This window comes from Lingula anatina, chromosome 7, assembly GCF_051362555.1.
Source record: "Lingula anatina isolate TDL-2025a chromosome 7, LinAna3.0, whole genome shotgun sequence".
NCBI classification, from domain to species: domain Eukaryota; kingdom Metazoa; phylum Brachiopoda; class Lingulata; order Lingulida; family Lingulidae; genus Lingula; species Lingula anatina.
Window position 1 is genome coordinate 8333755 of NC_141773.1, and position 12526 is coordinate 8346280.

General features: G+C 35.3%; 1 protein-coding gene across 2 annotated transcripts in view; it reads right to left on the bottom strand.

Moving 5' to 3' along the window:
• LOC106157218 (uncharacterized) overlaps positions 1-12149 on the bottom strand; it is a 37978-nt gene extending 25829 nt beyond the window's left edge. Inside the window, exons 1-2 of one of the 2 annotated variants that reach the window (XM_087018203.1) lie at positions 12005-12149; positions 2295-2354 (exon numbers count right to left, since the gene is read on the bottom strand). The gene's annotated coding sequence lies outside the window, so the exon portion shown is untranslated. The remainder of the gene's footprint in view (positions 1-2294; positions 2355-12004) is intronic. The other variant, XM_087018205.1, reaches the window with a different exon arrangement.
• Between the last annotated feature and the right edge of the window lie 377 nt (positions 12150-12526).

The window sequence follows — 12526 nt, forward strand, 5'->3', positions numbered from 1 at the left end:
GCAAATTAATTATGTACAACTGGCAAAATACTGTATACTTACTTGCATATATCTTACTAACAATTTTCATTCCAACACCCCCACCCTCATCCCAACACTTATATAGGAAATAAATTATATGTATTAACTGGCAAAATGTACTAACTTGCAAATATCTTACTAACAATTTTCATTCCAACACCCCCACCCCAACACTAAAAAAAAAAAAAAACTATAATGTGGTACTTATAGTAAATCTTACTGGCTCAGAAAGCAAAAGCATTTGTTTCCTTTTTTTCTTACTTCTGGCAATGGTCAGTATTTTATGCCATTAGGTTATGAAATATTCTAATTTTAGGAATCAAATATGCCAGCATATTCAAAACGCTTGTAGTATACTGCCCCCACTGGAATTAAACATGAGGCTCAGAATTGTTAAAAGAAAAAAAGTAATATTTTGCCTAAATAAATTACTGCTTATATCGTCACAAAACGTGTGCACTTTAACATGACCTTGAGCTAATTCATTTCAAAATAAACCCAAATATCAAAACCATGAGTAACTCCTAGAACAAAGAAATCCTCAGCCTAAAACCTGCAGCAAATTAATCCATATTAAAGAAGGCTGAAAGCAAGATAAATTCTTTCCATTTTTGGTACTCTTTTGCTCTCCAGCAAGAAGCAAATCAGGAAAAGTGAAATTGGAATGACATGTCACTGGAATTATTAACAACATCAATAGCATGTTCTTACAAAAGACAATCAAAACTACTGTCTTTCACAATTCTACACTGACCAAAAAAAGTTAAATATTTTTACTTTAAAAAGCAATTCCAAAGCAGCTACTTATTCTTCTGTTGTCCTTCAAAAGATAATAAATAATTTCACCTTCACAAAAAAATTAAATCATAAAAAGTCTAAACTTGGGAATGTTTTTCTGGGTCACTCTCTGAATCTTAAAAAAAAAACAAGAGGTAGCCCATTTCTTAAAATATTTTGAACTCCTTACATTGTTATAGTAACTGAAGGAAAAGATCTAAAAAATCTGAAGTGTTGACATACCTGTGGTAAATTCCAATAAACCAATTTTTAAGCTTTTACTTTAAGTGATAAACATTTTTTTTTTTTGCCTCCAACATTTGACAGAACCACACACATATTCTCATATCAAAATAAATAAATAAATATACAAATTAATAAATAAAATGATAATCTTCTTCACTTAATATAAAGATATAAAGTAAAATAAAACAGTAACAAAAAGTGTCATTGCCAATACCACGCTGATGTTTTTATTAGACAAAGACAAGAGATGTCCTCCATTACTCTACAAATGTCATGTGTCCTTAAATAGTGTCATCCAAATGACTACTTTCATGTAAACCACCTCACATTCACCTCCCCAATAATCCTGATATAAATCTGCACACTGCTAATTAAGTCCCACCTAACCTCAGTGTAAGTGCTTGTTGCCTATCTCTGATGAAACATTTCCTTTCTACCCTGAACTTTCTATGCCATGGCCAAGCACACCCCTCCCCATACGGAAACCTCTCACTTATGTAGATTTACAACCATTATAATCCCCTAGGCCTTAATTATCCCTATCCTGAAGTCAAAATGTTCATGATTAATGTTTATCTGATCAAATGCACTAATAAGTGGTGTCTGCATATAAACCAATTTGTTTGTCATTATCCAAGGTCTTGTTTGGTAAGGTTTAGTTTTCTTTTTTTATTTTATCAAATTTAATGATAATAATACTGGCAGAAATTTTGAAAATTAATGATTTGCACTGTTGTTCTTCTTGCTGATTTTGTTAATTTCTGTAAGATAGGAGAAGAAAGTTTTTGCAAAGATATACCACCTGTAGTGAACTTATCCTCGAAACATGGCTTAATACGTGTAATCTTGGTTAATTAACATATTCTAGGACATAATTTGTGGTCTTATGAATAATACTGTCAAGCAAGCACTGAATGACCTCTTAAAACTTCATCAAAAGAACTGTTCATTGTATGCAAAGCTGTGCCTAGGGTGGGAAGATGTGGACACCCCCCCTTCTAGTTGCTGTATATATATCATGTTTTGCATATAGACATGCTTTGTTTTGAAAAGCTGAACAATTTTTTCTAACCACAACTCTGTAAAAAATATAAGGAAAATGGAAAACTGCATACTATCCAAGTATTTTACTTGCTGTTTCATTTCAATTTGAAAAAATATATATTTATATATTTAATTTAAGCGCATAAATAAAATAAGTTTTAAAAAATTCAACATCAAAACAATTTAGAAGTATATAAAGGTCTTACCTGGCTTTTGGTCTCTCACACAGAAAAGAACTTTGCAAGCTGCAAACTTTGTTTCATAGCCTAAAACAAATTAAAAACATCTGTAAGAGGCGAGCTGCTTAGTCACTTAATAAGCATATGTATAAACCAATCAGGTTCACTATAAGACCGCATTCACATCGAGTTGAGCCATGGCTCTACAAAGCCATGAACTAAATATGGCGGACGTACATGAAAGGAAAACCGCCTAATCTTTTAATATTCTCTCCGCCTCTCACACGCCTCCCCATGTGTCGTCCCAATGGAGCCGAGATTTAATGACTGTACCCCCGCAGGGACGACGCATGGGGAGGCGTGTGAGAGGCGGAGAGAATATTAAAAGATTAGGCGGTTTTCCTTTCATGTACGTCCGCCATATTTAGTTTGTGGCTTTGTAGAGCCATGGCTCAACTTGATGTGAATGCGGTCTAAGTATAACCAAGACCTACCATTTAAGTTCATAAGTTTTAATCTTTTATTTATATACAAAATAATACATATATTTTTCTGGTCTTACAAAGTACAACAGGCTAACTCATTAGGACAAAGTAAATCCCACATTGTATCCAACACCAAGCTCATTATGAAACTTAACAGTTATTCTTCCCAATTTCTAAAAATTGTGGCAACAAAAAAGTGTAAGATATCATTCCCATAGGTCTTCATCTAGATAGACTTCGTTTGGGGGGGGGGGGGGGGGGGCGGGGGGGGGGGGGGCGGCAAGAAGTAGATTCACAAAGACTGATGGTGTCTATGGTTCATGACTATGACAACTTTCCTTTTCTGTAATCAAACAGCCATGTTAACTAAAACCTCATCTACCATCATCTGCCAAAAGTACATTGTTTCTCAAATTTCATAAATTTCAAACGTGATGTTTCATGATGAAAAATCATAACTCACTTGTAAGATGCACTTTCTCAAATGCTCATGACAAGAATAAATGAATGAAACAAAGCAATAAGAAAAATTCACACAAATTATCTTCAAATTATGTTTAGCCCAAGGTTATAAGACTACTAGGGATCAAGCTCTATCTCAGGGTATTTCATTCTCACTCAACTGAGGTAAACCACCATATTATCAGCCCTGCATATTTCTTTTATCCCCAACAGAGTCAAAACAATCCTCCCTCATCAAATGGACACGTGCTATGACAGCTCATTCACATGCATGATGCTTTCATTCACTTCCTAACCCTCTGTGTGGAATGTGTTGCCGTAATTTTTTTTTTAGAACTACAAATAATTTTCATTAAAATTTCATTTCTAAGTCATTTTTCTTCTTCCCACTCTTCTCAGATTCGGATGTTTTTTTTTTTTAACAGTTGCACTAAGGTGCATTATGAAATGTATGTGATTACCCATACCACCTCAAATGAAAATGTAAAAGCAGGATATTTATCCGCGTCAAATTTCCATATTTCTTAGAATTCCTCCAATAGTAATTATCACAACAGAATAGTTTTGTGATCATAAACGCAAATTAAAAACTCAAACCCAGCCCTTGAAAAAAGTGAAAAATTTGCATCCGCAAGAAATTGCTGACCCAAACATAATGTAATTTGACAAACTCTCAGCAATTCGGTTGTCTGTGTTATGATGCCCTTGGCATAGATTTCTAGCTTTTTGAATGATAGAAAAATTCATTTATCTACTCTCTTGTCCATAAATCTTTCTATCATTCAAAAAATGATATGCACTATGTAAATTTCCAAAACAGCAACAATGACCATTTTATCATCAAGGTTAACAAGAGAATTATGTGCAAGACTTGAATTCTTGCTGATTTACCAAATTAAGAAATGTGGATTTATATTGTGCAGTATACTACATGCATTCCACAGCGATTCATGGCTCCATGTTTCTCCATGTGCATATTGCTATCCACATATGGAAATGTAACATGTAACACTGGATCCTCAGGATTGCCTTTTGATAACACTGGATCCTCAGAATGACTTCTGATGACACTGGATCCTCAGAATGACTTCTGATGACACTGGATCCTTAGGATGGCCCTCTAATAACATTGGACCCTCAGTAAAACTTGTGTTAACACTGCATTCTCAGGATGTTACATGCTCCATGATTATACTATTTACTTCTAGACATTAAAGTTACTGTAAAGGCTATGTTAGGTTAAAATGTAATTATGAAGTAAAGGCCTCATGTAACTTCTTCACAAGACATGCATAATACTCAAGGCTTGAGAGACCAGTTGGTTTAATACCCACTGACCACTAAAACTGCTCTGTGAAAGGAAAAGAAAAACAGCTGAATCAGTTACTTAAAATTAGAACTACATTATGGAGAATGAACTGCAATTAACTTCCATGTTATTTTCATCCTTTTTGTTATTAACTTTTAACCCCTCTCATTTCACTTCAGCAAGTTGTATAAACACTAGTGATAAAAGAAGTTCCATTCCAGTCAGCAAAGCCATTTGTAAGGCATTTGCACGAGGTAATAATTGCCATTACAATTGTAACAGTTCCATTTAATTTCCTTACATAAGACAAACCAATTCTGCAACTGATGAATCTCCGTTTGCTATTGAATACTGTATAATATATGATAGAAAGCTTGGCATGTTGACAGTGTGTCTGAACAATGCTCTTTATAAAATGTCACTTTCTGCTCTGTAAAAGACATGATAGTCCAACATTTTTTGGTTCTGCTTCAAAATTTTGGGTTGATAACTTTGGAAGTTTACTAGTGGTGGTTTGACTTAGTAAGATATATATATCCTTACTAAGATATATTTCCCTTGTAAAAGGACACCTTAAAAACTTTGATAAGTTACAATATTTGGGAAAAAAATTCAAAACATTATCACAAATTATGGCCTCTTCTTACTGCAGAAAACTAACAAAGGAAAATTAGCTGGTTTTGCAAGATGGCATGATACAAATTTGAATCTAGAGGGGATTTAATAAAACTTAAAGGTCAATTTAACCAAAGTTAATTTATGTGACCAAAAAAACATACACAACTTAGATCAGGTCACCCCATTTGTCATCACCACTTGTCACCTACGCTAGTGATCACCTTCCATAATAACCTCATTTGTTTTTACCTTACACCCTAGATTTTCATCTAAATGACCGATTGCTATCTTAAGGCGCTCCATTAGCATCAAATACAAAGGAAGGGAGGGTAATATTGGGGGGCTCCAACTACCCCACGGCTACTAATGACTGCTACCTGTCTTTAAATCTTCATTTTACCTTCTATAAAATATGTGAATTCAAAACAGATTTATTGTTCATTGCCTGGCCCCCTCTGTATGACTTTCACTGCAACTTTACAAAATGAGTACTGATGATTTGAATTGGAACTGGTCTACAAACTGACCTTTGCAAAAAGAGATATATATATACTTAGTTCTCACTAATGGCTTAACCAATAAAATAGCGCATTACGGGTAGTTTATTGGAAGGCTACTAATCTATTTCAGATATATGACACCCCCTCCCTCACTTCCCCAAAAAAACTCTAGCCAGACTGGGGGTCCTGCCAAAACTACCATGCACCCCATCAATGCCTGTGGTCCACTTCAATTTCACTTCCATTATATCAACAATGACTGGCTGGGTGAAAGGCTGCATTTGGCCAGAATGCTGACTCATGTGTTTTTGTGCTTCACATATCTAAAACCACAAGATACTTAAAGACCTCAGGGGTGTATTTCAATGCCTTTTTGCATGTAACTAAGACAAAAGATTCTATAGATTACATAAACCACCTACTCAAAAGAGTCCTTGTTTTTGTCCTTAAAATGGTGCTTAGAAGAGGGGTATGCATGGAGTAATACCTCAATGTGAATTTGTCTAAAAGAGAAAAATAAGAGCTGCAAAAATAATTAAGCTGCCAGGCAACAGAAAAAGAAAAAATGCAATTCATCAAGAACCCCTAAGTAGTCATTTCACAAGGCATCAAAAGGATAGTTCATCTATTCTTTTATCCATATATATTTTTGGAGAGTTAAAGACCAAGTACAGTTCTCCTTTATAAGTTTATTCTCCCCCCCTTTTTTTTTCTTTAAAAAATTGATCTAAACAGCCCCAAAGCCAAAAACTTGTGATACAACAAAGCAAAGATGAACCAACCCGTCATTTTGCAGACATACAGGCTGGCGTCACCTACAACCATATCACCCAGCATATACCCTGACTGTCTTATATTTCACAGGTAAGTCTCAATGAGTTCAAACAGATGTATGAGAGCAGCACCACAAATTCTGAAATGGTTGCCAGTGGAGATTTGCTTATTTTAAAAAGTGTACCTGATTTTGTTGTTATTTTTGGTGTATTTAAAATAATTAATCAATGTGCCCATATACATATGAAATAGCACAGTATACAGTACAAGGAAGGGGGGGGGGAGGGGGTCAAATCAAAGTGGAAAATTAGAGCACCTCTCATTTAGCTGTCACGACAATAGAATACAAACTGTGCCCCCCCCCCCCCTCCGCTCCCATTATCAGTCATCTAGAAGAAAAAGTTAGTAAATTCTGTACAATTCACATAAAGATGTGGAGTGGTGGTATTCACTCTCCCCACCCAGGCAGCTTTCCTACATGATTTTCCAGCTTCATTAGCTTTTCCAGTCTGGTTCCTTTGGTGAATGGGGTCAGAAGCAGCAGGCAGTCCAACTCTATTCTATTTATACTGAGTCACTAACATAACAGCCTCTCACACTTTAATATCCGACAGGTACAAATATTGTGTAAAGAGGCATATTAAACACAAGAGTCATATGGTGCACTTTTTCGTGTGTGTGTGTGTGTGTGTGTGTGTATGTGTGGTGGGAAGGGGGGGGGGTCAAATGTATCTGCTTGTATATAAATGGCCACAGAAGTAAAAAATCAACACCTCGACTTTAGATACATGGGGCAGGGAAGGCAATTTTACTGTGAGAAATACCTGGCACCCTAAATATTTAAGACATTCAAAATAGCCCTTAACTGTTTAACCCTACTAAATTTCACTACAGGGATACTGAGCCACAAGCTGATCCATTCAAGCTGCAACTGAGGACATTTATTGATTAACACTCATGTAGTGACACCCACACTATCAATAATCAATGTCCAATAGAAGTTCTATAACATTCTAACAAAGACAGGGAGTTAACACCGATGACCTCCTACAGGTTTAAATAAACACCTATTCTTTAAGCTCTCTTCTGATCAGGGGGTAGAAATAACGTTCAGATACATGGAGAATTTCACTTTTTAGTTGTAGAGAGTCTGACAGTATAAGAGCTATCCCTTCTCTCTAGGTATGTTTTTAGTCCTGTTGGAACTGCCTAGTTTGGTACACCCCACTTAAGCAGGCTGCCTCAGTCTCATGATTTGCTATGTGGAAGTCTTATCCATCCGTTGAGAATCATGCTAGCAAAAATTTGACAAGTATTTTTCTCTACTTGCTGTGATTCTTCCTACATACCAACTGTGCCATCATATATGGGGTAGGAGCCTAGGGACAGACCATTTCTCTATAGGCTTATTCAGGTGACCTTTGGCTGGGCTGGCAATTTGTACAAACTTTCCCAGTTTTTGGTTTTACAGTCCGCCAGCCTGGGCACTGCTTGAAGAAAAAAGGCTACCCTTGAGAGTTTTCAATTTTTCACATGGTAACATTTAATGAATTTACCTTCCTTATCTACTCCAGAAATCTGCAGACAAACACTTCATTAATGGGTATGCATAACAGGGGCATATCAATTATTTTTCAAAGATGTTAGAATGAATTTCACAACCATCTTTCTGCCTGTTAAAGAAAAAAAATATATATTTTTAACACGATCACTTAAAACTCAAGAGATCCAAGAAATGCAATTCCTCATGTGTTAAATGGTGACAAACATTGATTATCAACCAACCTGGGAACATGAACTTGTTCACAATGCCAGAGAAGTTGTATTTCCTGGTTATTTAAAACTATCCACAAAGACTGACATTGATAATCCCCAATCAGAGCACAGACATTTATCGACATCGCCAAGGAATGGATATCGTAGCAGCCTCTCCTCTCTGTGCTGAAGTGTGTTTTACAATGAATCAATGGGTAAATTGTCCCTCATTATAAGCACTTATTTGTTTAGTTAATAATTGAATCTCCCAACAGAGCAGGGGAGAGAGAGCACTCGGTGCAATTTAAGGCAGGGCATACTGCTCTGTATAGCACAGTTACTTCTTATACGTGGTTGTTATCATGGTTTTGTCCATAAAGTGCTTATATACTAATAAAGAAGGAGTATGTAAATAATCGTATATAGCACACGCAAGTAATCCTCTAGTTTTATCAATGAGGGTCACTCCATTGGCCCAAAACAATTTTGAGAACAACTCAACAACAGTCATTTAATGGTGAAAAATACCAACTGTTTTTAATAAAGTGATACTTTCTGGCCTAACTAGCCTTTAGGATTTTTGAATTATTTATTTTAAGAAGAAGTAATAACATAATGGTTAACAAATAAACTCCACTGTAGCAATGATTGCATATAAGACATGCATTTACAACTATATCCGTACAAAAGAACCTACTATCTTACTTGCATTTTTTATCAAAATATTTTGATAATAACACTAACAGTTTTCGCTTCAATTTTGCAAACACTACAATTTGACCTCAACAAACAGATATGATGCTATCTAATGCGACGTTTTTTTAACCCAGCACATTTGCCAACACGAGAACACGCATCTAAGAATATGTTTGTGGTATGACTGCACCTGGTTGTTCAGACCAATAACAGGAAGACAAAAAGTGTGATTTCTAGATGATATGAAGAAGGCCTGAAAGGATTCACAGCTTTCTACAAAACAATTTAAGCAATTGACTTCCTTAACCTGGAAACCAAATGTTTGTACATTTTTGAGCTAATCGAACTTTTGTTATTCAGAAGGACACCTGTCATTTGCTATAAGAACATAGCATGCGCAGCTCACATCTCATTTTAACTTCCATAATATTCGTAATATAAGACGAAGTGGAATTATCCCTAGAAGCTTCAGTGGGCGCAACAGACATTTAAACCGCTTAAACTGAATGCAATTTAGCAAGAATCCCTTCGGAGTTAGATCGATCCTGCTAGTACGACAGGTTTATGGGAACCCAGTCAAGTTCTCCATAGAGCTTTACACACTGGCAAATTTGACTGCTGTTGAGGTTTGATTGTGGTCCTATCAGGTTAACTTTTCTAATGTGAACGAACTATGTACCCCTGACCATGGTCCAAATAAACCCTAACCAGGACAAGGACTCTATCGCAGTAAACTCTAAATCGCAGTCAAGACCTAGTGTTTACATTTGGAACTTATGCACACAAATGGGTAAGAAATCAGAATTTGCATGAAATTCTGACAGTACTAACATGTAACAACTGCGATCTGCTCCTCCTCCTCGTCGCACATATTTGCCGAAATTTTTATGCATCTTTTCGCATGGAAATATTTCTTGACTCTAGTAAATTAAATATTTTGTACAGCATAACAACCGTTGCTACTTGAACCCCCTGCCACGTAAGAAATTTAAATTTCTTTCCAACTGGTGTGCATGCTAACTGGAAGTATGATTGGCGAAAGACTCTCTCTGCCAGTATCAGTGTGAACGCATAGAAAGTGGGTTTATTTCACCACGATTCTATCAGGGTTAACTGGACCACTAGTTACTTGCTTGTGTGAATGGCCCTAATCTCTCAAACCATACAATTACAATTGTATTGTCAAAATGTAAATGCCTGATGTGAAATGACCTACACATGTGCACATAAACACATTCACACTAGTACAAACTTTATGATGAGCAAAATGTTACAGCACATTGTCTTTTAACCTCAAATCTGTTATCAAAACCTACCTTAAAAGCAAGACCAACCAACAAAGACTGCAAAGGTTTTTTTTTGTATATCTCTCTTTCGTGCTAAATTTTCAAGACCTACCAGTGTAATAACTTGTAACAAGAATACACACATATTAGAACATAGTAAAACTGTTAACATGAACAATGATATCACAAAGTGCATATCTGAGTAAATGTACACACACGTAACGGTGGAATTAAAATAAATGGTCTTTTTACCTTAAATCTGAAAAACCCAGAACCTACCTTAAAACACAATATCAATCAATACAGACTACAAAGATATATCTTCTTGCTTAGTTTTCACGACCTACCAGCATAATAACTTGTAACAATCTGTCTAGATATCATGATTTAAACATTTCCTTTCGGTGCACCAAGTGCTCTACAATAACCCCTATCGCATTCTTTATGAAGAGGTTGGGAACAATGTTTTTTTAATTATTTTCATTACAAGGGGAAAAAACTAAGCACTTGCCTCATAACCATAAACCAAAAATTCTATTTCTATTATAACATGTATATATATAAACACAACCCATAACCTCTGGTGACTTTCAGAATTACTAATGACTAAGGATTGCCTTTGAATACTGAACTTAAAAAGTGAAGAATATTTTTTCCTGTTTTATCCTAAAATTGTAAATAACAATTACATCTTTTACAAATTAGTGGCAGTATATGATTCGTTTGAGGTGAAATCTCTTAAATTCTTTCTATAAAAGAGGTCTACTTAAATTAAGCAATACACACAGACTGTTAACAAGGAATACACTGGTCAGCATCTGTTTAACTTTATCCATTATCACTCAAACAAAGAACATTCTAGTCAAATGCTAAAAATGTTTTTAAATGTTTTTATCTTCTAATAACATAATCCCCCTCCTTTCTTAACTTTTCTACACCCTGCAATTTCACTGCATGCATTATTAAATATAAAATATGAACACTCATTTATCTGGTTGCTGCCTAAACGGAGGGTGGAAAAAATCAGTGAGGTGGAAAAGTAACCCACAGTATAACAATAATACTCATGAAGGCTTCTGAAATTTTCTGAAGAAAGAACTAATGCAAACCCCAGCATACTGTAATAATTTACCTGGTTACATAACAACTTATCCAGATGAGGTTTTTATATCATTACCCAAAACTTAACAATACATATTTTGTATTTTGAATTGATATAACATAGGACTAATTCGGGATGAATCACTTCCATATCCAAAACAATACACTTAAAAAACTGCAGGACATGTTGGTGCACTATGAGAGAGTAGGAGTTGTGTTTGTGGGTGGTCCTAAAAACTTATATTTATAATGATATAATACTAATAAGGAGATAAATTTTATTTATAGTGTTTTTACTATATCTGTAACATTTTATATATAAATAATATATGATAATGAAAACAATGAGAACCAAACCTGAATAAATGATTGCGACTTACAACGAAAAAAAATGAAAAACTATCGTGCCTTTGGCTTCAGCAAAATAATTGTGGCGCTTTACAAATTCAGCTTTACAGCTTAGTGCCACCATAAACTGCATTCAGTTTATAAAAAATATCCAAAAAACCACTTCGAAATAACTAAATGCACCAAGCAAGCCAAAATTTATCCTTACGAACGAAACCCAGAATATGGCCATTTTTAAATACCTCTACATCGCTGAAAATCACGCTGCGATTTGACCCTCTGCTAGGGCCCACACTCAACAAAGTTGGGTCAAACTTTGCCCGATCAAATTGCACTCCATGCACAAAGTGCATTCAATCCAAGAACCTCTCAAACAACTTTATATCTCAGGAAGCACACTCACCGATCGAAAAATCCAGAAAGATATTTGCTGCGACGATTTTGGCTTCAGTTTTGGCGCTGACTTGTGTCCCAGTTTTCACAAAGACTCGAAGATGGCCGCGTAAAAGTTCGAGGAAGTGACGTCACGGGGACTAAAAGGGGAGAAATTCATCAAGATGCCATCACATTCAAATATCTGGTTCGCCAATTGTGCTGGATGAGATATCTTTATTCATGTTCTCAGCCAACGCAATATCATACATAATAACAAGCCCTGCACCGCAGAAGTAATTTGAATGAATCTGTAGCGTGTTTCAATTATAATTTTTAATTTTTAAATTTTAATCCACATTAAAATGTAATTCTTGTGTACAATACAATAAAGATACTTCAGAAACTCAAATTTATATCAAAAATTTGACAGTGCAACTTTTCCAAGACTTCGACTCAATATATTTTTCATTACTTAGGTTACTTCTCTGTGATGGATTTACGAATAATTAATCTCTATTCAACTTGGCTAAAGAAATGAAAAACTGATTGA